This window comes from Panthera onca, chromosome A2 (assembly GCF_046562875.1).
Source record: "Panthera onca isolate mPanOnc1 chromosome A2, mPanOnc1 haplotype 2, whole genome shotgun sequence".
NCBI classification, from domain to species: Eukaryota; Metazoa; Chordata; class Mammalia; order Carnivora; family Felidae; genus Panthera; species Panthera onca.
The window spans coordinates 154,324,792-154,348,988 of record NC_138340.1 but is presented as its reverse complement, the minus strand read 5'-3'; the positions used below and the strand labels follow the sequence as shown (position 1 = coordinate 154,348,988).

The 24,197-nt window shown below is 48.8% G+C and overlaps 1 protein-coding gene and 1 long non-coding RNA gene across 4 annotated transcripts in view; one reads left to right on the top strand and one right to left on the bottom strand.

Annotated features, from left to right (window-relative positions):
- Positions 1–24,197, bottom strand: part of TBXAS1 (thromboxane A synthase 1) — a 156,058-nt gene that overhangs the window by 15,884 nt on the left and 115,977 nt on the right. The window lies entirely within an intron of this gene.
- LOC132679904 (uncharacterized) overlaps positions 1–24,197 on the top strand; it is a 58,128-nt gene that overhangs the window by 11,315 nt on the left and 22,616 nt on the right. For 2 of the 3 annotated variants that reach the window (XR_014137339.1, XR_009610391.3), the window contains one exon: positions 14,972–17,106. This is a non-coding gene — a long non-coding RNA (uncharacterized LOC132679904). Of the gene's footprint in view, positions 1–14,971; positions 17,107–24,197 lie in introns of those variants that run through there. The other variant, XR_014137338.1, reaches the window with a different exon arrangement.

Genomic DNA, 24,197 nt, shown 5'->3' with positions numbered 1-24,197 from the left:
TAAGGTCACCTTGTTACATTCAGATTTTTGTGCGCCATTTTCTTCGAGAGCTAGACACACATACACGTGCGCATACACGCACCCACACGTGCACACATGCACGTCCTGCCCCCACGTCACTCACACCTACACTTACACCACACACACGGTGTGTGCAGATAGAATGAGAAAAAGCAAATAAAAATGTCACTGCTTTCAAAAAGATTTTTCCTGGAGAGCCAGAGACCTCATAGAAAAATTAACGTTTTCTTATTTTGTGAAAGGAAATAGAAGTGGGGGCGGCTTCAATTTTGTCCTTCCCGAGGACTAACAAGGGCAGCATCGGATGGCACTAGTGAGTGCCCACGCATATGTCGCCGGACGTGGTGTTATATAAAGTGGGCTAAATTCTGCCAGCCTTTGCCCTCTAGAAGCAGGGAGCTCGAAATCCCTTAAGACTGGACATGCTAGCGTGGGGACAGCCAGGGGCTGTACAGCCATATGAAGAATAAAGATTTCCATTCACTCTCATTCCCTGGGGAACGTACGATAATAGTATGAAACCAAACTGCGGAAAATGTAACAACCTTCGCTTTGCCCTTTTGACCACCAGCCCAGGAGAAAAGCCCCTTCCCCCTGCGCCCGGTCCCCAAGATGCAGGCGAGGCCTGAGTGGGGATCTGGGCTCCTCACTGACCAGTTCTCTAAACAGAGGCTCCGACTTCCTGGCTTTGAGATTCCATAGATGGGCCCACGTGAGCTGTTCCAGGCTTGGGGCAAGAAGCAGTGGGGGATGGAGGGATAGGGTGGGCTATGAGGTGGGCAGGGGATCTTTCTATCAACATCACTGCTTTGCCTAGCCAGTGCCCAGAAGGTCCTACATGCTAACTTAAAGAATTTGGCAGATTTAGATGCAGACATGCATCCTTGCCTTAGAAAAGGTAATTAGGAGAGTGTGTATAGTATCTATTTATATCCACTTGAAAAGGAAAGAGAACCCATCTCACATAAACCCCTGGATTATTCCAGGTGCTCCTGTACTCTGAGGCCAGGCCATTAAGGGATTAGGTGACAAGACTGTAATGAAAGAACACAAACCCGCCTGTGTGTGCGCTCACTCACACACACACACACACACCACAGTGCCAGCCCTTACCACCGAAGGCCCTGGGTTGAGCCTTATCAATATCCCTGACTTTCCATAAGAATTCCTGTCTTCGGAGATCTAAGATAATAATAGCACTCCGCCCCCCTGCAGTATTTTACTGGGTACAGTAGGATTTTTACATCAGTTCTGTCATTTGGTCCTCACAACTGCACTGTGGGGTAGGTAGGGCAGTTTTTGCTGCCTATTTTATAGGTGAAAAAAAAAAAACACAGAGATTCAGAGAGGTTAGTGGCTTAACTAAGGTCACACAGCTAGTAAATAGCAGAGTCAGAACTAAATCCAGATCTTCAAATTCTAAGACTTGTCCATCATGTGGGGCGCCTGGGTGGCGCAGTCGGTTAAGCGTCCGACTTCAGCCAGGTCACGATCTCACGGTCCGTGAGTTCGAGCCCCGCGTCAGGCTCTGGGCTGATGGCTCGGAGCCTGGAGCCTGTTTCCGATTCTGTGTCTCCCTCTCTCTCTGCCCCTCCCCCGTTCATGCTCTGTCTCTCTCTGTCCCAAAAATAAATAAAAAACGTTGAAAAAAAAAAATTAAAAAAAAAAAAAAAAAAAAGACTTGTCCATCATGCTGTACTGCATAGACCTCCCTCCCTCTCCCCTCCTCCCATCCTCCCCCCTTTCCCTTCCTCCCTCCCTCTCTTCCTTTCCTATTTTTAAAATATTTTTATTTATTTATTTATTTATTTATTTACTACTAATTTATTGTCAGGTTAGCTAACATACAGTGTGTACAGTGTAGTCTTGGCTTTGGGAGTAAATTCCCATGATTCATTGCTTACGTACAACACCCAGTGCTCAGCCCAACAAGCACCCTCCTCAATGCCTATCACCCATTTTCCCCTCTTCCTTTTGTTTTGTACATTTTATGGAGGAATCACATGCATACGGAAAAAATACAGCACAACCTAAAGCACAGAGCTCGGTGAATTTTCACAGGGCGAGCGTACCCGCGTAACCATGTCTGATCAAGCCCCCAGATATTGCCAGCGCTCTGAGGCGCCCCCGTGACCCTGTCCAATCACAGCCCCCTCAAGGGCAACTGCCATCCTGACTTGTAACACGAGCGATTACTTTTGCCTTTTAAAAAATCTGTGTATAAACAGAATATGCTGTCTGTGGGCTTTTGCCCAGGCCTGCCTGTGTGTGTGCGGGGCCAGGTCTTGGAGACTCAGCCACGGTGTGGTGTGGAGCCGAAGTGTGTCCGCTCGAGTGATTGGGGGGTGCTCCCCCGGCAACTCATCCTTTCCACCGTGAGTGGACGTTTGAGTCGTCCCAGTTTGGGGCCATTATGAATAAAGCTGAACATTCTTGTATATATATATATTTTTTAAGTTTATTTGGAGAGAGAGAGAGAGAGAGAGAGAGGGTGTGCAAGCAGGGGAGGGGCAGCGAGAGAGGGAGGGAGAGAGAGAGTCCCAAGCAGACTCTGCCATCAGCGCAGAGTCTGATGCGGGGCTCAGAGCCACGAACCGTGAGATCAAGAAATCAAGAGTCGGATGCTTAACCAACTGAGCCACCCAGGCGCCCCTTGTATATGTTTTTTTGGTGGACATACGTACACATTTCTGTTGGCTCTGTACTTAGGAGTGGCTTTGCTGGGTCATAAGGGAATTGGTTGTACCTCAAACTTTAAGTGAATCAGTTGGAAAACAGGTCATTGACATACATTCCAGTTCCTTCTATTTAATCTCACTATGGGTTTGACCCTCTTCCCTCTGCCGCCAGATTCCAACTCGCTGAAACGCAGCCACTATCTCTATTCCAGGAAAGGGTTGAGAGGAAAAAGTAGTGTATTATTTGGGAGCAGAGTTATTTATCCCTCTAGTGGGCGTGTAGGGAAAAGGAGAGGTAGAGACAAATAAGACACATCTCTAATCACCTGATTTTAAAGAACTGTCCCAGTTATCAGACATAAGGACTCATAAGCATAAAACACACTCCCAAATCAACTAGATTCGAGTCTTTGGATTATCTGTTGTTATGCAACGTTTAGGATTCTGTTCTCTCCATTAACAGCCAAGTGGTATATGATGTTTAAAGAGATAAGCCCCTAAGTAAGTGACGGTTAAATCACCCAGCTCACTTTCTCTGCACCAGGGAGAGAGTGTTTTGCATTTAATTTGCAGACCGATGCTTTTTGTTCACTCTGTCCCCACATAGATAGTATGTCTAGGACATGGGTGTGACATGCCTTTGGCAGAGTGTGGGGGCAGGGGGAGAGAGGAGACAAGACACAGTCCTATACATTCAACTCACTCTGTACTTGGGAAACTGTTGACTTGTTCCTTCAGAGATTTATTATTATGGTAATAGGGAGCCATTGAAGGTTTGATGAGTAGAAGTGACGCACTGAAAATGACTATAACTCTGACAGATGATGTAGAGGAGGACAGTAGGAAGATCTGGTCAACAAGACAACAAGGAGACTATTGTAATAGCCTGGGCAAAAGTGAGGGTCTCTGATGACAGAGCAGTGGTCAGAGTGGGCAGGGGGTTGAAAGAGAAGCAGTGCAAGCAGTGATTCCCCATCTTGGCTGCTCCCCACCGAGCCCGGAGCCCTACCCCGAAATGTTCAGGTTTAGTTGGTCTGGACTGGTGTGCAGGAATTAGTAGTGTTCTAAACAGTCCCTGGAAAACTCTCATATGCAGCTGATACAGAGTCATCGTAACGAAGGAAGACTAGTCCAGGGAGGTGAGTCTTCGGATGTAAGGGGGCAGGGAGTGAAGTGATGAAAGCGATCCCGAGGTTTCATTCCTGGGGGCACCGAAAGATGGACGGAGGACCAGTCTGGGTGGGCTGCCTCCTCCAGGAGAGCTCAGCTCTGGCAGGCTTGTGTTGGGGAAGATGGTGTCCCGCTCAGCTGCACAGAGGGGGATGAGTCCCCGGGATGGGGGCTGGAAGAAAAGCAGGGCACCAAGGACTGAACTGTAGGGCTTCCCAGGGAAAGGAGGCTGATGGGCTGGAAAGGAAGAGACTCTGGATAGTCTCGGGTCTCCTGGACACAGCCATGGGGATAAAGAACAAGGAATGGCCTTTGCATCAGTCAACTGAATGAGGGAGGGGTGGGCCAGCATCAGCAGGGTTAACAGATGAGCGGGTGGAGAGGGGATGGAGCGACGGGGAGTGAGCTGGGGCTGGCATGCCACTTCCAGGGGCACACTCCAAGAATTTGGGGGACCTGAGCAAACCAAGGGGGAGAAATGAGAGCATTGCCACACGACTGAGCAGCAGACATGTGACAAAGGAAAAGTACGTGCTGCTCCTCTCATTAGTGGGGCAGACCCAGGATGATGGTATAAGGCGTGGGGAGAACAGTTTTGATGCAATATAGGGAAGGATTTTCAGATGACTAGAACTTCATGAAATAGACAAGCCCCATGCACACTGGAGATTTTCAAAAGCTGTCACTGAGCATCTGAAGAGGTTGCTGGAGGATATTCATGGATCCCTCATTGAAAGCAGGTAGACATGTGTGACCTCATGGTAACTTCCACATCTAGGATGGTCTGAAGCGTCATGACTACCCGCCCCCCCCAAAATGGCATCGCATCTACCCAGGGACAGCCTGTGACACTAGCAGATCCTGGGTCACCTGCTGGCTGAAGAAATGTCACGTGAAGGTGGAGAGTGATGAACTTGCCCTATTTACCCCCCACCTCCACCCCCAGCACCGCCCCCCCCCCCCCCCCCCAGCCCTCATTCCTGTGTGCGTGTTGATAATTCAGTCTAAAAGTCAGAGCCCAGGTCAGGTGCTGTTTGGGGAAATGGTAAACAAAGATAAGAGCTTTAAGCACTGGAATTTATTTTTTATCCACTCTGCCTAAAAGCAACTGCATGTTAAATTTAGAAGGCTGGCTTCCAGACCCCTCCCCACCCTCCTGTTTCCTGCCTCCTCTTTACCGCCCATGCTCACAGCGCTGTCTTGCTGACCATAGAATAGGAAATGTGTTTGGAAAGCCCAGGAGTCTTTAGAGGCTGCCTGCCTGGATGTTTCTAGAAATGTATCATCTCTGGGCCTGGGAGAGAGGGCCATTTCCTCCGATAGCTGGCTCTGCCCACCATCCCAGCAGCAACCGTCTCTACCCAAATATTTACCCACACGTCCTCTAGGCAGGGCCGCGGTACATCGGCCTCACACTGTCGGTAGGTGAGATGCTCCCCAGGGAAGTAGCCGCATTTTCAGCAAGACCCCTTACAATTTATTTACAAAGGTCTCCCTCACGCCTGGGAATCTATAATTGAACAGCTCTCTTTTCTATGTAGGTTAAATCCCTTTGCAACCAACTCCAAGAACCTGTAGAAATCCTTTTGTTGGCCTGGAATTCTGTTGTATTGAATATTGTTGGAAATAAATGAGCCATTGTCTGGACTGAGAATTTTCTGGTTAGATAGAGATCTCCACTGTGATGCGATTTATTGTGGCAGGATTTTTTTTTTTCCAGCTCATTTTAAATTCCCTATTGCCTGCTCAGTCCATTTTCCCATCTCAGGATATAAGTGGGGAGGGCTAGGCTGAAGCTAAAAAAAAAAAAAAAAAAAAAAAAAAAAGGAAAGAAAAAAAGAAAAAAGTCTCCTTTGCCCAAGAATGCTGTCCAGAGGCCTAAATGGAGTCTGGGACCAGATTTTAGCGAGGAAAGAGTAGTACATCTACTCACTGGCTTAGGAGAAAGGAGTCACAGGAACTGGCAGCCGGCACATGAGTAGGAGATTAGTTACAGGATGATAAAGAGCCTCAGAGCCTCAGAAGGTCCATGAGTTCAACCCCCCAGGGCCCCACTGCACAGATGAGGACCCACAGCTCAGAGAGGTGGGGTGGCTTGTCTCTGCCTGTGCTCACACAGGCTCATTTACTGCTCTTAAAAAAAAATTCCACTAACCCAGCTAAGCTTTAAAATATATTCAGCCCTACTTATGAGTACGTTTTTGAAGTTAAAATAAAAAAAAACAAACACAAAAAACGTAAGGAGCAATTCACTGTTTTTCTCTTTTATAATCAACTCTTGAGATTTTGCATTTCACGGTTGACAGACAGAATTGTAAGTGGAAAAGCAGAGATGTGGAATTCAACAGATCTGACTGGAGGACAGTGGGCAAGTTATCAAGCCTCACCAAGATTCAGTTTGCTTATCTGTGAAATGGGGACAAATCACATTTCAAAGGGTGGTAGTGAGGATTCCTCAGAGAGTGCCAATTGGGATTTTCTTAAGAAGCTCTGTTTGCAATTCTGCTTTGGGGCATGAGGTGAGGAGTGCATGTATCAGATTTGCTTATTTCTAGAAGTGCTGGTCAGGGACCCGGTGAGTCCACGGTAGCCTCAGGCGTGGGGTCTTCCCAGGAGGGATGGAAACGACTGTGCCAGTGAGAATTAAGAATTCACTGGGGCTTGGGGCACCTGGGTGGCTCAGTTGGTTGAGTGTCTGACTCTTGGTTTCGGCTCTGGTCACGATCTCAAGGTCTGTGAGTTCAAGCCCCACATCAGGCTCTGTGCCGACAGTGTGGAGCCTGCTTGGGATTCTGTCTCTCCCTCTCTCTCTGCCCCTCCTCTGCTCGCTCTCTCTCTCTCAAAAATAAATAAATAAACTTAAAAAACATTAAAAAAAAAAAAAGAATTCAGTGGGGCTGCCTTGGAGGAGACGCTGGCGAGAGGCCCCCACTCCTGTAATCAGAAGAGGGAGGAAGATGCTAGAAGATAAGCCCTGGAAGACATCGCAGAGGCTCCTGGAGACCTGCCTCAACTCTTCCCTAAACAAAGAGCCTTGCAGAACGCCTCCTGTCACCTTGGAAGATTCTGCTTTGCCCCGGAGGAGGTGGACATTCCCAGAGTTTGGGTGGCTTGCCCGGGGCCCCATGGCCAGACATTGGGAGAGCTGGCCTTTAGTCAGAGCCTGTCTCCAGGGCTGCCTCGTACCCTCCATGATGGCTGTCTTGTCACCTCTGTCACCAGACACGATTTTAGCCCTTGCCGATTTTCTGCAGCTGGTGGCTTTTCGTGAAAAGGATTCCTTGTCAAGAGTGGCCTCTGCAGTGGCAAGGCTAAGTAAACATGGGCCCCCGAGTAACAGCTAACATGAGCTGCCCTGACAGTGGTGGGCCCAAGGACACCAAAAAGCATCCCTCCCTCCCCTTGCTGCCGGAGGACTGGGTTTGAATACAGGAGGATGAGGTTTTGGGGGGAAAACCTTTTTTTTTTTTTTTGTAATTAAATTTGGGGGTGGGAGGAGACTCGCTAAATCAGACAGCATGTTCCTCAGAGGCTTGATAGCAATTTCTGTTCAGAGGAGCTGAGACGCTAAATTCCTACCTCAGCCTCTGGTCTGCTGGGTCGGGGCTGGAGCCTCAGGGGAAGGGGGGCTGCTGAGGTCCAGAGGGAAGGCTGGGCCAGCCGGCCTGTGGGTGGGCTCCCCCGGGCGTCTCTGGAATGGCCTGGCAGATGCTTCATTCATACCACGTTACAGGAGGTGGAGGGCTCACCTCCCTGGCGTGGGCATCTGGAGAGATGATGGTCACTCCCTGCCATCCTTCTCATGCCCAAGTGTGGGGAGAGAGGGTCCCAGGGAGACTCCTATCTCTCATGGAATGGAGGAGGGTCTCATGGAATGAGAGGCTGAGTGCTCCCAGCCCAGGCTCCCCATTCATCCCCCCATCTGCTGAGCAAGCTGGGCCTGTGGGCCCCCGAGGCAGCCAGCGAAGGCTTCAGTTAGGGGCATCGCTCTCGAGCAAGCAGCTGCTCCTGCGGACAGAGCTGCCAGAGCATGAGCCCTCGGGGACATCAGCCCGGTCCCCACTCGGGGAACTTTTGTTACCCGTGTTTGTTGTCATTGTTGCTGTTTATCTGATACTGGGCTGTTCTCTAATGTAGGACGGAACCCCAAAAAAGGTGACTGTGGCCACGTGAGGGGACATTACTGCTCCCTCCCTTCCCCTCTGTGAAAAAAGATTCTGTTTATGTTTTCCTATCTTTACGCTTTTATTTGATGTATTTATTTATTTTAAAGATCTTTCCAATAAGAAGAATTTCATCTGTCCTCCAAGGGTCCCCTTAGCAACCAACCTCTGGGGCTCCCCTGATGTTTGCAGACCACCTGGTCCAGACCACTGTTGTACCGGGAGTGTGTCCCCCATGGCTGCTGTGTGCCCCTGGGTGGGTGGGGGCCCTGGGGGGGGAGGAGCCCTGTGGACCCCCGCTGAGGCTCACAGGGAGGGAAACACAGAATGGGGACATGGAGGGGGCCCTGTGGGGGCCACCCAGTCTGCTCAGGGCAGGGATTGGGGGGCATCGGAAACACTTCCCGGAGAAGGGGAGGCTTATGCCGAAGCAATTTTCAAAAAGCATTTGTGCTCTTTCACACAGAAACAATAAAAGCACTTAAACAAGGTTTTGGAGCAGAATTGAACCGAGTTCCTTCACAGGCGCATCGTTTATTGCCGTTTTATTGGAGTGCGTGCTCTCTGCAGTTTATGCCTCTCTGCTTCACGCCAACCACGTGGCAGCCCATGTATCGTGGAGGTGGCACGTGTTAATTACGGCAATTTGTTTTCGCCGTGGATCTTAAGGAATCGTTTGTCTCTTTTGTCTTCTGCGTCTGCTGCTCCCTATCAGGGCCAGGTGTGGGGTGCCTGTCCCCCGCGTTGCAGTGAGGCTTCTTCAAGGGACTTGACCTTCAGGTGGGAGCAGACTGGGGTCTCTGAGGTGCCATAGGTGACAGTGTCACATCAGGAGGCCCCGGGCAGGGGCCGGTGGGCCGAGGGATTTTTGCAGGACGATAGCTCCAGGCAGCCTGGGGTCAAGTCCACGGCCATGGGCCAGGGAGGGTTGGAGGTGTGGACCTGGAGGGAAGCTGGGTACTTGGGGACAGAGAAGTGGCCTTAAGGAGGTGGGCGTGGCTGAGCTGGGCCAGGCCCATTTGCCAGGCCATGTTTCCTGCCCATCATGGGGTGACAGCAGATGGCCTCCAGGAACTCAAAGGGCAAGGGCCTTGCTGCTCTACAGGGTCCTGGACAGGAGGCCCAGGAGTCAGGACCAGAGGTGGTGGGGTGACTGCCCAGCAGACATAAGGAGGCTGGGCTCCCTAGAGGACATGCGGCTCACATCCTGCCACACAAGACACAGATCGGAGAAGTTAGCTCTCGAACTGCTGTGTTTGCCAGGAGCACAGACTGCTGGCGGCTTTCCTGCCCGTAGTGCTGGCCCCACAGTATGGCTGTGACAGAGGAGTGGGGTGCTGGACCAAGGACACCCCATTGCCCCTCAGCTGCCACCTTTGTGATGACCTCCACGTCTCCCCTCCGGGCCAAGCCTCTGAGTGAGGGGCCTGGAAGCCAGCTCCAGGTGACGTTAGGACAAGGGTGGGGACAGGAGAAAGAAAGCCTGGCCTGGGGCAGGGCTGGAGTGGGAGCAGAGAGCGGAACCAACAGTGTTTTTATAAGAAGGGAATGCTCGCAGCTACACTGAGTATTCGTTGACCAAGTCCTGGAGGACAGGCACAGGGCGAGTTTCGCGTGTATCATTTTATTGAGTTTCTGTTTTACAGATGAGAAAACCGAGGCTCAGAAGGGTTTGTGCACAAGGTCAGCAGGCAGAGAGAGGGTGCAGCCTGGCAGAAATAATGCTGTGTGAGTGAGAACCCCTGTCTGCCCTCCGAAGGCTGACAAGGCCAAGCCAAGGAAAGCAAGGAAGGAGGACTTTTTTCTCTTCCCGGTTCGAGAAGGACGCACAAGGTTGTGCTCATGCTCTGCTCCATGACCGCGGCAGAGGGGCGGCCTGGGGACGATTGGAGGCTTCATAAGATAGCACATAAACTGAGGCAGGAGCACATACTTGGGCTGGAGGGACGGGAGCGTTCGGGAAGAGGGAGCCCCTGCGGTGGCTGGGGGAGGACAGGACTCTGTGAGTCCAGAGTGTCCGTGAACCCCGGCCAGGCAGGTGGGGAGTGTGCAGTGGCTTCTCCCAGCTGAAGTGCGAAAAGCCCTTGCAGAAACCTCTTGGGTCCTCCTGGGTGCCTGGCAGAGTGGCTGGGCTGGGGAGGGCCCTCGTCCCAGATGGGCAGCGATGTGGGGCGGCTCCTTGGGAAAGGAGAGGGAGCCTCAGGGAATTCTACAGTGCTTGCTTTTGATGTGGTAGCTGTGGAGAGTTTCTGCCTTGTCCTGTTCCTGAGCCTTGGACCTGTAACCCCCATGAGCACCTGGGGAGCTCACTGGCCCGTGAGGAGGCCCCTGCTCTGTGCGATAGTGTCCTGTCAAACTGGGGTGGGGGGGGCTGGGCTCAGGGCTCCTAGCTCAGGTTGCCTACCCCTCTTCTCTCTCTGACCCTAGCTGGCTCCAAGCTTCTTCACAAAGAGCAGTTGCTCCAAGACTGTCCCTGGGTCAGTGTGCGGCCACCCCTGAGGGTCCTGGCCAGACTGATACATATATTTGCAGAGTTTCCTGAAGATCGCACAATTCCCAGCTGTTCTTGATTTTTTCCTAAGGGAAGGGCACAAGGAAACGGTCTTAAATGGCAGCAGGAGGAGGGCCCCTGTGGGATCTTCTCAAGGTTCATTAACCCCACAATGAGTCACCACCTTCCAAAGAAACCGTTCTGATGTCTTGCTCCCTTTGGCCCAGACCGTAGGATGCTGTGATCTTTCCCCAGTAATCTAAGAAAAGAGTCTTTCCCAAAAGCTCAGACTAATGGTAGGTAGGGTTGGATTTCTGGTAGGGGAGTTGAATTTTGTAAAACTGCAAATCTGTCTGATGAGAAAACACCATTTGTTGTGACAGAGCCCTTAACCCCCTGAGCTCAGGGAGGTCCCGTGAGGTCTTCTAGGCCAAGGCAAGGCTGGCCTGGGCAGTCTGCTCTGGTTTTTGGGACTCCCCAGATCACTTAGCTTGCCGGTGTGGTGTTTTTTAAATGTTTATTTACTTATTTTAGAGAGAGCGCGCGAGCACAATGGGGGAGGGGTAGAGAGAGGGGGGGACAGAGGATCTGAAGCGGGTTCTGCACTGTCAGCACAGAGCCCGATGTAGGGCTCGAACCCACGAACCGTGAGATTGTGACCTGAGCCGAAGTTGGACGCTTAACCGATTGAGCCACCCAGGCGCCCCACCAATGTGGTTTTTTTAAGGTAAATTAAAAATAGGGCAACAGTCATATGCATTTAGAGCAAAAACGTCTGGAATTCACTTGGGAAAGCTCTTCGTGTTCCCGTGCGTTACCTTTCTTTCTGATGAGTGCTCTTAGTGGAAGTATCATGTTGTAATCAAAATTGTGCTTTCTGTAGCTGTTGTAGGCTCAGAGGCCCTGAAAACTGATTTATGAGGAGTGAAGCTAGGAAACACAGGGTGAGACTTCACACGTATGTAGCCAAGGAAGGAGGCCTCGGTCCTGAACATTCCCATAAGAGTACCGGCCAGTCGAGCTGGAAACAGTACAGTACAGTCTAACGGAAAAGCCGCATGCGGCCTCTGTACCCGGTCGTCAGACTGTCGGTCAGTCTTGGCCAGAGTACGTCTCCTCTGCCCCAACCCATTTCGGCCTCACTTGGGGTGTGAGAACTTGAAACTCCAGTCCCTGTTGAGGAATGGAAGTGAGACTCCCGTTCTGGGGTCCCCCTGGCCTCTGGGCTCTGCCGTGGAAAGAGCAGGGAAGAGCAGTTTCCTCTTGCGTTTTGATTCATGCTGGTTCTCAAGTTCAGCTGCACCCTGGAGTCACCTGTAACGCCCCACAGGAAATGGGGCCTGAGGGTTGAGTCTCAGCTGTATCTTTAAGTTCCCAGGGCATTGCTTAAGCCCATGGCTTACAGAACGTTATATAAAGTCTAGCTCTGTGCAGACAGCCTGGGGAATTCTTTCAGGGTCTTCCCCCTCTTTCCACATCAAGCTTCCACCTTGGGAGCCAGTATTGTGCCTTGGGTAGAAGCCCACAGGAGTCACATCGCCCACATCTGAATTTGCGTCTCGCTGCTTCTCGGCTGTGTGACTGTGGTCAGCTTCACTGTCAGCCTCAGTTTCTCACCCAGTAAGATGGAGGTAATACAAATACACCTCGCGTAGTTGGCAAAAAGCCTGTTTGCAGACGGCACTTACCAGTGCCTGGCACACAGTAAGCGCTTGGTGAGTGCTCACTGCTGCTTCGGCTGAGGAGCTGAGGAGTCCTGTGTGCCCCTCCCCCATCCACATCCATCCTGGTGTCTTGAGCCCTAGGTTCCTCCCCTCTGGCCGGCCTGTTTAGATTGACTACTCTCCTCCGGCAGGTCTGACCTTCTCTCTGACTTGGTTTCTCCCTGAAGATGCTCCTAGAATGCCCACTTGGCTTCTCACACCTCACCTGAAGACTAGGCCCCGCCACCACACCATGCTTGGAACAGGCTCTTGGGTGCCGCCCCAGTGCAGGATCTCTGTTCTCAGACCCCCGGTTGTCTGGCACATGACAGGAAAGGAGATGGGGTTGATGAGGTGAGGTGGGATCAGAGCCTGTAACAGATCCATTCCCTCGTTCCTTAGGGCCCCCAGGATTCCCATGGGCTTTGGGGCTACCGTAGTGAGTCCCTCTCTTTGGAGCCTCCGGTCGGGCCAGTGGGGGGAGAGAGACGAATCGCATACACATAAAACCACAACAGAGCTAAGTGTTTTGAAGAAAAGATTTGAAGAGGGTGAAGTATGAAGTTGTTTACCATGCTTTGGAACGCTTGAAGGGGTTAATTTTGGGGGAAAAATCAAAGGAAGTACCTTTTCTATCCAGTGTATTTTTTTTTTAATTTTTAAAATGTTTTTATTTATTTTTGAGACAGAGAGAGACAGAACATGAGCAGGGGAGGGGCAGAGAGAGAGGGAGACACAGAATCCAAAGCAGGCTCCAGTCTCTGAGCTGTCAGTACAGAGCCTGACACGGGGCTCGAACTCACAGACCGTGAGATCATGACCTGAGCCGAAGTCGGAAGCTCAACCGACTGAGCCACCCAGGCACCCCTCTGTCCAGTGTATTTGAAACTTGTAGGACTTATTACTCTACAGAGTTGCAATAATTGAGATATATTTTGACAAATTCAGGGAAGGTAACTGGAGAACGGGTTATCAATGGCCGCCCCCCGTCCCCGTCACTGGAAACAACCATCATGGAAGCAGCTACTGTGCTCTCCTCTGCACCATCTGCTCGCACCCTGGGTCAGCCTGCTACTCCGGCTGTGTCACCCTCTAGAGGGACACAGGCTGGAGGGAGACTAGGGTGGGCAAGGGACTTGAAAGTGTGCCACATGGAGAAACTTTGCAGAAGCCTGAGGGGTGTCTTTTAAAGGGTCATTTACATGGGCCCATGTAAATTGAAGGCTATTGAATGTAAATTGAAGCTATAGGTGGAAACTATAGGGAAATGGATTTGTGGATTAATGGTCTGGTCCAGCTGTTTGAAACATGGAAGAGGTGAGCCCTTCATTCCTGGACTGACCAGTGGATGATGGGTCCCGAGCAGGTGCCCAGGAGAGGGCATTCGGGATCAACCAGCAATGTCTGAAATCCTTCCAAGTCCTCGGGTCTTGGTAATTCTACCGTTGTTTTGTTGGTCTCTGGCAGAAAATAGTGTTCTGGGGAAATAGGATGTGAAAAGAGGAACTCTGTTGGAAGGGAAGGAGGGCAGGAAAAGTTCCAGGCTGAAAGGGAGGGGCAGCAAGGGACCCCAGAGGGGCAGTGAGGGATGCGGGAGTGGCAGCAGAGGGGCTGCTGGCCGAGGGGCACAGATGCACGTGCTGAGACCCTGGTGGATCAGAGGCACATGAAGGGACACGTGTCTCCTTAAGGCTTCTGAGATGACATCTGTACAATGGGAGTGACAGGAAGAATCGAAACAACAGCAAAATAGAAACAAATGCTTCTGGGGCATAGGCACAGGACTGCACGCTAAGTGCTTTACATGTGTCACCTCATCTAATCAGCCCCAACCGAATGGAGCCAATAGGTTTATTATCCCCTTTAACAGGAAACTGAGGTTTACGGTCATGTGGCTGGTTCAGGGGTTCAACCTGGCTTTGAGGCAGGGAATCCAGCCTGGAGCCTGTGTCTAAGCCATCCGCCCAGCTCCATTCAGGGTGGAGGAAGATAAACTGGGGAAAGGGAGCTGCAAATTGCTGTCTGTGAGTCTTGCTATGAGCGTCTTGCTTCGTGCATCCCCGAGGAAGGTGGGTTGTGGCTCCCTGTGCTCAGCCATGAGGAAGCCAAAGGCAAGATTATTCTGCGGGGTGGAGGGAGAGTGCCAAGTTAACTTCTCCGTGTAAACGGACTGACTGCTGAGCTAGCACCAGAAGGAGCTCTGCATTTGGATTCTGCAAGCCAGGATGTACTCTTTTAGGGCCACGATAGGAGACACGGGAAAGGCGCTCTGGGGACCACGCGTTGCTTTGGACTTTGTCATCACAGCTAGGAAAAAAGTACACGTGGAGTGGATGGTCACAGAGAAGATCTAGAGGATAGTAAACTGAATGATTGTAAGATTCCAGAAAGTCCTGAATGTGGTTTGAAAATCTAGACTTAGTATGTGAGAAAATATACAGCCTCCATGGATATCTCTTGGATTGATGTCTTTTTTTTTCCTGCCGGTGTATTCCTGCCGGAAGTATTCCTGCCAGATGTTTGCGGACATCTCAGCTCAGCACACTTCCATGTGCTGATGGCAGAGCATAGGAGTTAGAGCAAAAAGACTTGAGCTCTTCAAGTCTGTGTTTGCTGTGTGACCCTGAGAAACACACTTAGCCTCTCTGAACCTATGTTTTCTCAACTCCGAAAGGGACTATTAGAGGGAACAAATGGTAACAAGTAATAGTTACTATTCTTATGTTTTTCTTACATCTCTGGCAGTGCCTGTCTCCAGGGGAGAGTACATGGAAGTGTAAAGATCTCCTGAGGCACCAAAATAGTGAGACAAGATTGGGTGCAGAGGGGAAGTAAGATGCTGCGGATCAAAGGGTAAGCGCCAAGATGAATTAGTTTGAATGTTTTTAGAAGTCAAGTGGATGTCATAAGCAATGATATAATCACTTTAGATCAGCAATGATATAAATCTTGGGAATTTTAGAAGAATCTGAAGTAATAACAAAGTGGTTTAGGAATAGTGTAATTAGGTAAAATAAAACAAAAAAGTGGATCCTAGAATGTGTGTTATAAGTTGGAGATAGGGAAAATGGACATTAAAAAGTATGGTAGAATGAAACCAGAAACACAGGCTTGGGAGCTGAGAGACCTAAATTTCATTCCTAGTTTAGCCACAAATTAGTGAAATGGACTAGGAAAGTCTCTTAACTGATCTGACACATTTCCTCATTTGTAGAGTGGATTGAAAAAAAAAAAAAGCTCCTTATTCACTTTCCTGAGTTATAACCCTCTAACCCAGTGTTTTTCAGAATGTGGGCTATGAACCTTTAGGGAATTGTGAATTCAATTTAGGGGATTAAGAGCAGCATTTTAAAAAAGGAAATAGAATGGAATAGAACATAGAGTATATCACACCTAGAAGACTACATATTGTTTCATAAAACATTTGTTTAATTACATGGGTATGTCTGTACTCGGTTGACTTCTAAATATATTTCTTATGATATGTTGTGGTCGACAAGTTTGAAAACCATCGCTCTAACACTCCCAGGGCTGCCCCAGGAAAACTCAGGTATGTTGCCTAGCTTAGTTTCTCCCTTTGCATTTGTACCTCTGTGATCTGATCCCTCTGACTCTGCGTAGCGATCCCAAGAGCCCTACCATAGGCAATACCTGCTCCCCCCACTGTGACCATAGAGCCAGTAGGGGATAGGGTATTTATGAAGTCAGAATAGAGTTGCCAGATTTATCAAATAAAAATAGAAGGCTTCAGCAAACTGTGAATTTCAGCTATGCGATGAATCATTTTTTAGTATAACCATGTCCCAAATATTGCACGAGACATACTTACACTACAAAATGATTCTGTGTTTATCAGAAATTAATTTTTTTTAATGTTTGTTTGTTTTTGAGAGGGAGGGACACGGCATGAGCAGGGAAGGGGCAGAGAGAGAGCAGAAGACACAGAATTCAAGGTTCTGAGCTGTCAGCACAGAGCCCAACGCGGGGCTTGAACCCATGAACTGTGAGATCGTGACGTGAGCTGAAATCAGACACTCAACCGACTGAGCTACCCAAGCGCACCCCTTTTTTATAATTTTTTTTCCAGAAATACCTACATTTAACTAGCCACCTGTGTTTTATCTGGCAACCCTAAATAAGTAATAAATAAAGAGCAAACAGGAGGGAAAGTTTCCAAAGATTACAACTTTTAAGTGCCCAAACTACAAAACTTTGTGCTTTAATATGATCATAAATTAACAGCTGTATTATATTATGCAAATTTATGTTAAGTTATTCACTATCTGTCATCACGCTCCAATAAAAATTGTATATATGACATTTAGAAAAAAATGGTATCTTCTGATAAGAGTTTTGTGCTGCATTTTGGTGGTGCTGGTTGCCTTTGGCTTGCCTGAATGCTGCAGCCACAGACAAGCGGAGTCTTTGTGAGTGGACTCACTGAATTACTTATGGTCTGTCTACATCCATGAGAACAACCCCGGTGAGTGACCAGGGGCCGCTTTCCCTCCATTTTCACTCTTTCCCGAAGGAATGCAGGTTGGCAGGGAAATAACAGGAGAGAACCCCCCCTGCCCACCCCTGTCTTTCATCTAGAAGTTGGCAGTTTCCCACCAGTAAACACTGTGCAGCATGAAGGTTAGCCTGGCTGGACAAGCAGGAAGGGAGATTATTTGGTTTTTAATCTCTGTGCCCTCACATTTCTTGGTGATTAAACCCAAAGGGAAGAAAGCAATTTCTGCTGTTCCCTGTCTGTAGCGAAGCTATAGAAATGCCCACCAGTTGACTAATTTAACGTTCAGAGTGTAATAGATAATGTCTTATATTCAGACTGATTTGCTTAAGTTTTTCACTGATGACTGTCACCCACTTGGAGGCTACTGGTATGCCACCAGTATTTTTTTTTTAGCTTTTATAATTTTTTTTTTTAATTGTGGAATACTGTCTGTGGAAGAAATGCCGGTGTCTGTTCTGGAAGGGTGGGAGGGGTAATGTCTTGACGTCTTGCTAAGGGCACATTACATCCCCAGAGCCGAAGCTTAGAGGACAGGGAGCAGATGGCCTTGAGGAATCTTTGAAGAATGCCAGGCTGGGCTTAGACGACAGGCTGTTGGCAGCAGGAATTACCGGGAGGAAGGCAGGTGAGGCCTGTACAGTGAAGAAGAGACTCTTTGTTCATCCAGAAGAGAAAACAGAGTCTTTCGTGCTGGGGGCTGTATGGCACTCGCTCTCTGACCACAGCTGCAGACTTTCCCTGCTCCAAAGACACAATGTAGGGTCAAGGGCACACAGGCTAAGCTCGGAGTCAGGCACAGGTGACAGGCATAGGCCTGGAGTCAGGAAACCACACCAAAACCTCGTGATCTCGGGTGGTCTCCCAAAGACCCCTGCCTCAGTTTCCTCACCTGTAGAATAAAGGGATTCGATTGAATGGTCTCTAAGTTTCTTTCAACTTTAGCTTTCATTCATTCACTTATTCATTCATTCACCTAAGCACTGAGCACCTATCATGTGCCCGGATGTGACAACAGACAGGTGTAGTCACAGGGCCAACAGCCGAGCTTGTCTAGGGGTCAGCAAGCAGAAGCATGTCACCCTGCCTAAGGACACAGGGAAGGACACAGGGAAGGAGGGAGAGCAGGGGGAGGAGGGGATATGAAATTATTTTTCTTCTAAGGTTGCTGACTTCAGACTTTCTGAAAATGGCTAAGGAAGACAAATCCCTAGGGGAAAGTTTGTTGCTTTCTTGGTCACTGGCTTTCCCAGCTGAGAAGGCAGAAGTCTCTAATGATTCGACTTGGACAACTAGGTGGTGCTCCTTTCTGGAAATGACTATCCAAGATGGAGCACTGGCAGGGATGGATTAAACTGATGGACCAAACTTCACCTAACTCACACGGAAGTGAATGAACTAATCAGAAAAAAATGTGTGTTGCAGCTCCAAACGCTTTCAAGTTTGATAGAGGAAATCAGGGTTGGAGGCATAGGCGGTATTTTCATCCCTTCCTCCAGTTGTAGGAAAGAAAATCAAGTGTGGACATTTAATGGGATAGTGTTTAGATGCCAGCAATGGACAGGATTTGTTTTGCTGGAATGTGGCCTGTCTCACCAGAAATCTCACAGAGCCTGAGAAGGGTATTTGTCAGGATACCCACAGACCTTATTAAGTGGGCTTTAAGTTAAATTTTGAGGGTCAGGGAGAAAAATGCTACTAGATACAATGATAAATGACAGGTTTGACATCTGAATTATTCCCAAGGAAGAAACTGTCTGTCTGAAACCCAAGAAACACAATGACTAGAGGGATTCTGATGTGGATTTTATGTAGAAAAAAAATTTTTTTTACGTGGAAATATTGATAGAATTTCCTTTTAAGACACCCAAGGGCAGATGAGGAGAATGTAAATTTTTCAAACGTTAAGTAAAAAGAAACTATATACTTCTTGGCTTAGGTTTTTTTTCTTTCTTTCTTTTGCCGTAGATTTTTATGTTGTTTGATCTGTTTATTGGTTGTTGAAGTAAATTAATTAATTTGTTATGGTTGAGAGTGACACATCTTGATTTATTAGGGTTTCTTAGTTCCTCAAAGCCAAAGATCTAAGTAGCAAATGCCATTTATCCTGGCAGAAGACAAGGAGGGGACCACCCAGGAGAGGAGGAAAAATGACTCTGGGAACTTTCTGACACCCTGAGAGAGCCCTGGCTATCACAGTGCTAACGTAAGGGTCATAAATGTGTCCGAACGTGTGGTTTTAGACAGCCATCTGCTCTCCTAGAACAATCTACTACAGACCTAGTGGTCAGTCCCAAGACAGCATCAAGGAACCGTGAGCTGGTAGATCTGAGTTCACATCTAGGCTCTGTTTGCACCTTGAGCCCTTCACTTAATCTCTGAGTTTCAATTTCCTAATCTTTAAGGAAATATTTTCTGCACTTAAAAATAGCGAACTGGTTGTTAGAATTGTTTGGCCCAGGGTGGGGCACAGAACACGTGTTCAATGAATAGCCGTTCTTACCATTATTCCCATCATAATTATTATCAATATTGTTTGATATTGAATACTTGATCCCAAAGGATCACTCCTTGATAAAAACAAATTGGAAATGGGATATTTCTGTAGCAGAACTTTAACACAGCTGAGGTAAATAGGAGAGAGTTACTACCGGCCGCAGGTTAGAGACTGAGTTAAGGAAGAGAGACCATGCCCCCTGAAATCGTACAAAGTGACTCAGTGAATCACGCCCAGAAACAAAACCGCCAGATGGTACGTGTGTCGCAGAACTTGAGACACTTCCGTTCAGTGTTTCTAGGTGATTTCTAATTGACATAATCATCTTGCTTCATAGGGCCCATTTCTTTACAGAGTTAGGTCAGATTTATTTCATACATAAAATCATCGTGAATAATTACGGTGGTCCATAAATGTTTACTGTTAGGATGATGATGGTGGTGACCACATCATTAGTGTGTTTCAGGTCTACAAATCACTGATTTGCAGCCAGGCTGGCAAATCATTAAATGAGCTTTTCGGAGAAAGGTGAAAGGATGAGAGAGAGAGAGAGAGGGAGGGAGGGAGGGACACGCTCTGAGCGGCCACAAACACATTCCCTTCATTCTGAGATGACACGTGGCCTGAGGGAGCTCCCTAGGCCTCCATTGTCTTGTCCATAAGATGGAGCGACAGCCCCTCCTGCTCCTGCGGGGGGCAGGGGGGTGAAGGGCGCAGGCCAGATGGTCTCTGGTTTGGGGTCCTCCAGGTCTAAGGGTCGTAATCTAAGAGGTGCTTTCGCAGAGGCTGGTCTGCTGAGTGTTCAGAGCAGTCACCTTGTGGGCATGGCAGGCAGAGTCTCTGCTGCTTAGCTCTCTGGGTGGGCTGGATCTGCCCCACAACACAGTGGCAGAAGCCCCACTATTTCCAGGTGACCAAATGAGTGACTTCTACAAAAGTAAAAAGCAACTCCAGTAATCATGCTGATTATTTGTAAAGTTAGTCGTGTCCTTAATTATCCAACCCAAGGTCACTGTTTAAGTTTGCAGATACACCTCAGGGGAATATGGCACCAGTTCTTCAGCCTGGGGTGTACCGTAGAATCGCTTAGAGACTTTTCAAGAAGCATGATGCCCCGCCTTGCTGCGGGCCAGCTACATCAGAATCACTGGAGGTGGCTCCCAAATATCTGTGGTTTCTAGTAAGTTCTCAAGGACGGGGACTACCCCTGGCTGCTCTTGGGCCTTAATTTGCATGTGGCCCTCAATCCCAGTGGCTGAGTGGATAGGAGAAGGAAGTGCTGGAAGGTCTCTAGTTGCCTGAATTCAGATTCTGCCTAGAGGTGGGCTGGGGTCTGCCCTCTATCCCCAGGCCTTGGTCCACTTGAGTCAGAGACTCAGGGGATTTGGGGAGCACTCTGTAGGCCTTAGCGGGGAGCAGCTGCGTATCAGGGAGGAGTCGGGCAGGAGGAGCATCCTTGTGAGACAGAGAGCAGGCAGCACCTTCATAGTCTCAGGACGAGGAAGGTGGCATTCAGCAGCAGTTAACGGCTGGCGCCAGCCGGGAGAGCATCTAGTCTGGATGGAGCATCTAGTCTGTCCAGTGGAGAGCCAGCGAGAGGTGGGACAGAGCTCGCTTTCTACAGTGCCGTGGTAATGGCAGAAGAGGGCCAGGTCGGTAATCGGCTGCAGGACAAATGTCTCAGATGCACATTTCACGCTCTTGAGCAAAGAACACAATGAAAGGCAACTGATGGGAAATTCCAGGGGCGTGGGACCCGAAGGGAAAGCCTGGGATGGCTGGAGGACTGTGTACAATACATGAGACAAGACCAGTGTCACAAAAAAATGAGAAAAGCACCAAGAGTGGTGTGTGGTGGGAGAAAGCAGCCCTGGGATATGATGTTTGTGTCAGGAATATTCCTGCTGCGTGGGGTAGGCACCCAGGGGGGCAGGTCAATGAAGAAGCTGCCTCGTACTCTTCATCTTGTGCTGTGTGGGCCACAGAGAAAGAGAACTGATATATTCAGAGAACGGGCCTTGAAAAAGTTCCAGAATGATGGGGGAAAAGCCACCACAAAGCCAAGACCTTCTAGGAAAACTTATCCGTAGAGCAGAGAGCCAGGATGACAGGTCACGATGGTGCAGATGAAGGTGACGGATGATGGTGTGTGCCCCCATCTGCTTGGACAATTGGCATTTTTCTCAATGCCGTGAAAGTGTGGGACAGACACAGCTACAAGCTCCCCACCCCAGGGGCAGCCCAGAAGCCCCCCTTTATAGAAACGCTGGAGCCATCACTGACCCACGCCATCAGGCAGGACACCATGGCATTGAGGAGCAGCTTCAGAATCATTGAACGTGAGAGACAATGCTGAAAAGAATGGAGACTGCATGGTGGGGAGGTGTGAGTTCTAATCCAAGTTAGGCCCCGATGCTAGTTTATAACCCTTGACAGATGATCTTCTCGATGCTTCTGTGATGGTTAGCCTTTCATGCGGACTTGGGTAGGCCACAGAACGCAGCTATTTAATCAAACACTGACCTCGGTGTAGCTGTGAAGATATTCTATAGATGTGGTTGACATGTACAATCAGTTGACTTTAAAGGAGATTACCTTTGATAATGTGGATGAACCTCATCCAATCAGTGAAAGGCCTTGAGAGCAAAAACTGAGGTTTCCTGAAGAAGAATAAACTCAGTCTGACGATTGCAGCATTGAATCCTGACTTGAGTTTCTAGACTGCTGGCCTGCTCTGTGGAGTTTGGACTTGCCAGTCCCTACAATCTAATGAGTCCATTCCTTAAAAACTCTCTCTCTCTCTCTTACTCTGCCCCCTCCCCTTTCCCCCCATTGGTTCGGCTCCTCTGGATATCCCTGACTCATACAGCCTCTCTATCCCCATCGATTAAATGGGGATGGTGATAGTTCCTGCTTCGTAAAGTTGTGAGAGTCGAGTTAACTTTTATATGTAAAGAACTTAGTTTAGGGCCTGGCATATAAACGTTCAATCATCATCATCATCATCATCTCTTCCAGCGAAGAAGTCTAGTTCGACCTCTTCCTTTCACAGAGAAGGAAACTGAGGCACAGAAAGGGGAATGGGGGATAATAGCGTATACACTGGCACTGTGCCCAGAATCGTACCTAGGTTCGTTCACTTAATTCTTGAGACAACCTCACAAGCTATATACTGTTGCTGGCCCCATTTTATAGACAGGAAGACTGAGGAACAGAGATTATTGTGCCAGTCCTCCATGACACACTGCCAGTGAGTGGCAGCTCAGGGCCTCCACATGCGCCGTTGGCAGGGCGAGGGCCATAGCACCCAGGTCTCGGGTCCCCTCACTTGGCTGGCAGTGCCTCCTTGATGAGAGAAGAGTCTAGGTTTGGTCTGAATGTGATTGGGAGCCCTCCCCTCAGTGAGAGCTTCTTGACTCTGCAACCAAGCAGGTGCACCAGCGAGAGGCGGTGCCTGTTGCCAACAAGAGGGAAGACAGCCTTCAAGGAGTGGGACCCCTAAATCGTGACTGACAAGGCCAGGATACCTAGGTATACCACTTCCATGGAGAAGTTTGTGCTTCTCCAAGAAACACCCTCCCCCCGGCCCTCCCTCCTCCTCAGCCACTCGAACCAGTTTCTCATCGAGTTGATGTTCTTGCCTATAGCTAAGGAGGTGAGAAGTTTATCCTCTGCCTTCCAGTCTTAAATTACTAATTAAAATGTCTTGGAGTCTAAGCCCATTGCAAGAAAGAGCCTGGGTGGCTTTCTAAAGCTTCTTGTTCATAACCAGAGGGAAGTTGATTCTCTTCTCATCTTTATAATAAGGATTCTTTTCGCAGGGTATCTGCTTTATGCTTGCTACAGCTCTGGCCCCAGTTTGGTCCCAGCAGGGGGAGGCCAGTGGAGTTTAATTACATTCCTCCTATAGGGAACATTCAAGGAATGAGGCTTTGAAAAACAACTTGTGCTACCAAAAAGAAAAAAAAAAAAATCAAATTAAGCGAGTGAGAAACAGGCATTGCCTTTTGTGTCCTAGAGACCCAATCTAAATATTTAAATTTTAAAGACAGAATTCTAAGTGCTTAACTTTATAAACCTTACACATTGCAATTCATAGGGGAGTCAAACATCCCTTCTGATCTGGAATATTCATATGCTTGGGCTAACAAGCTCATGTGGTTGCTATTTTCACACATACCATATTCAGCTGTAAAACAAAATGCTAAAAACAAAAAAATCCCCAAACCAAAAAACAAACGCAACACACACAAAACACCCAAAATAAAAGATAACGCTGCCTACAGTCCTGGGGCAACACAGACTTGCCAGAAAACAGAGTAAATTGAACGTCTAGGCTATAGGCAAACATTTTAGGAAGGTCCCTGTTCTCTACTGACTTCTCAATTTCCCTTCCTCTCTCCATCTCTGAGATCCCCAGTCGCTGACGATTAGTGAGCATAGAAGTAGCCCCCACCCTGCCTCCCCAGGCGGAAGCTACTGACTTGCTGACTCCACTAGACAAATACCATGAACTGAGAGAAGTAGAACAAGTAGGCAAGCGGGTGGGCAATTAACCAAATTTCAGCTTAATGTAAGGATAAGGTAGCAACTTCCTTGCTCCTGGAAGCATTCAAGTGCAGTGGCATGTTATCTGTCCTGGGTGGGGGGCTGCCTTAGATGGCTCTGAAGATCCCCTCTGACCCTGAGAGCCCAGGTTCCCTCTGTTCCTTGGCATGCCAGGTTCTGGGTCCCAGCACAATTATAGGACTACAGACCACCGGGTGCTGCCTTCATCTGCCTGCATCTCCCTTGGCCGTGACCTTGTCTCTTTGACTCCCATCTCCTCCTCCCAGGGTGCAGTAACCTTGTTTTCTCCTGTGCGCCTTCCTACATCTCCCCAACTCAAATTTGCTTTCAGTTTATCTGCAGTTAGAAAAGAAGGGGCAAGTGAACATTTGTTCATTCGCTCATTCATCCAA